Below are 3,219 nucleotides of genomic sequence, written 5' to 3' on the forward strand. Positions count from 1 at the left end.
TTACATCTGTCACACATAAATGACACCACCATGTTCTATGCTTCTTAGTATAGCTGTGAATTTCCTTCCCTTTATCATAATTACCAGAATCCAGCAGCAGCAGCTTTGACCGCAGCAGTTAGTGGGTTTTATTTCCTGTCCACTGCACAAAAATTTCAACCCGTTTCTTGAAAAAAAACTACAAATGTGGTTTTAAAAGTACCCTGACTTTAAACAAATATTGCATGTTGTAAAGAAAAACATTTTTGTCAGCAGTTTTGGGCTTAAGTTAGCAAAATAACTCCTTCCCTTTCACATTAATTAATTTCTCGTTTTTGCATGCATGCTTTTCAAAAATTATTTCTTTTACACCTTCTTCAAATAACTTCCTGTCAGCTGCTTCTCAGCTCAGTGATGAACAAAGCAAGACGTTCAACCTTAAATATCTGAGCCACAATATGTTCTTGATGATCCACCAGCCCTGATGGACGATAACATGGATGCAGAGAATGAAGCTGAGGATAATAATACTCTTTAAAATTTAAACTGGTTCAAATCAGTTTTTTTTCCTTCTTCTAGGACTTTTTCATTTTTCAACATGTGTTTTCTGTTGCTGAAAAATGTACATTTTCTTGATACAAGGTTTTCTGTCCAACAGTTATAATATGTTTATACTATTTGTTTATGGAGATGTTTTGTTTTGTTTTTCTGGTTGCTAGAGGGAGATGGAAACTTTATGGTTCCTCTTTGTGTCTAAAGAGTCTCATAGTGAGAATTATCTCATTATCGCATTCAGATATGAACTGAACTGTAATAAAAACAGGAGAAGTAATAATGTGCCAAGCAAATGCAGTCAGACTGATCCCCAAAACTAAAATGAACAGTATTAAGTGAAGTCTATCTATGCTTTCTGTTCTATAGGGACAAATTACAGTCCTGCTTACCGTTATTGGCACCCCTTCATGATTTGCATAGCTGAGTGAATATCTTCAGAAATAAATGGAAATGTTCAAAACTTATATCAGCAGGATCTTTCAATTTCAGGTCCAAAGTAATTTAACAAAGGCAATTACCATTTCAACATAAATATTTTAATTCCAAAGGACAAAACAGAAAACCAGCATGTGCACTAATATTTATAACACCCCTCTTTAATATTTGGTCGCGGAGCCTTTGGCAGCAATGACGGCCTCCAGACGTTTCTTATATTCATCTATAAGCTTCTTGCACTTCTTGGGTGGCATTTTCTCTCACACTTCTTTTGCAATATGCTCAATATGCAGGGTTCCTTTCTCCAATGGCTCAAGCTCTTGTACATTTGCAGGGTTCCTTTCTCCAATGGCAAAGTTCAGCTCTACCCAAAGATTTTCAATTGGATTGAGATCAGGACTCATTGCTGGCCATTTTAAAACAGTCCATTTTTTCCCTTTCAACCAGGCCTGTGTGCTTTTGGAGGTGTGCTTTGGGTCGTTGTCTTGCTGGAGGACCCAGGATCTTCGCCGCAAACCAAGTTTCCTTACACAGGGCAAGACATTTCGCTCTGGAATTGCTTGATAATCTTCTGATTTCATGATGCCTGTGATACGGTCAAGGCCTCCAGTACCAGAAGCTGCAAGCAGCCCCACAGCATTATGATTCCTCCACCATGCTTGACTGTTGGTATGGTGTCATTTTCTTTAAAGGCTTCATTGCGCTGTCTGTAAACATATTGTTTGTGTGATTTACCGAAAAGCTCCACTTTTGTTTCATCTGTCCATAAAACGTTGTCCCAGAAGGATTGAGGTTTTTCCAGGTTCTCTTTTGCAAAGATCAAACATTCTTTTTTATGTCTTTTCTTCAGCAATGGAGTCTTCCTTGGCCTCAGACCATAAAGCCCCACTTTGTTTAGTGTGCGGCGTATGGTACTTGTTGAAACAATCACACCAGACTGCTCCAGGTTGGTATTTAGGTCTTTAGATGTTAGATGTGGTGTTTTTTCCACCATTCGCACCAACCGTCGAAGACTTCTGTCAGAAATTTTTCTCTTCCCCCCACGTCCAGGGGTTCTTGACCGTTCCACTTCTTAATAACATTACGCACCGTTGAAACAGGGATACCAAGGTCTTTGGAGAGGCCTTTATACCCTTTGGAGATCTTGTGCTTGCAAATAATAGCGTTTCTGATGTCCTCAAACAGCTCCTTTGTCTTTACCATTGTCACATGTGGAGATGAACTAACAAGTGGCTTTTAAAGCACCAACATGATCATTCATTGGTTAATTCATGTCACATGTGTGGAGGCAGTCCATCACAAGTGATCTTTATGTGTGATTTGCAACAGGTGAGCCAAATTGGGTTTTCATATTGATTTGCAGCAAAGGGTGCCAATACCATTGGCATGGTAAAAATTATGTTTTTTCTTTGTTTTCCTCATAATGTTTATCTTTTTAAATGTTTTTGATCATTTGTTGTTTTGCATCAAGCACAAGCTATCTTGGTGTTTCTCTTGATGAATTCCCTTCAATAAATATTCCATTCTATGTACTTAAACTTCATGGGTGCCAATAATGGTGAGCAGGACTGACATTTCATTTAGCATGCTATCAACTGTGGCCCTTAGTTTGAAATTCCCATTTTATCCACAATCAAGCATCTAAGCGATAGTTCTTACAATGTGCTGTTCATTTGCACAAAGCTCCTACTGAGAGCTGCAGTCCCCAGCCAATCTCCCTCCACACACAGGACTCTTCCCTTCTGCCTCCCCCATGTAACTCCTCCAGGTTCATAATAAATAAACTACTTCTCAGTCTGATGCTCCAAAGCAAAGTGGTGAAAGGGGAAGTGTCGGATAGCAACTCCTTAAATAGACAGAGGCCAATTTCCGGTTCTACAAGCAGCTGTGATGCAAAATCAAATTTCTTTTAACTTATTTTTATACTGACAGCCTTTTCATAACTGCAGGTAACATAGTTAGCAGATTGAGCAATAAAAGTGCATAACTGGCCTTTAAGGCCTGGAGTTGATGATTCCTTTGCCATAAACTTACTTGTTGACTATATTTCTAACAGGCCATGCTCAGCCATAGTTCTATGTTGTTCTATTAAATATCTTCATCAGGTTCTCCAGGCTGGGTTAAGGAATGAAGTTCAAGTGTATTCAAAGATTAATAGAAAGCAACTTTGATTAGGAACCATTTACTCTTGAATACAGCTGCATTTAAAAAAGAGCTAAAAATATTTAGTTTCCTCATTTCTGAGAACAG

This window comes from Poecilia mexicana, unplaced genomic scaffold (genome assembly GCF_051168715.1).
Source record: "Poecilia mexicana isolate PSO_F unplaced genomic scaffold, ASM5116871v1 scaffold_18, whole genome shotgun sequence".
Lineage (NCBI taxonomy): Eukaryota > Metazoa > Chordata > Actinopteri > Cyprinodontiformes > Poeciliidae > Poecilia > Poecilia mexicana.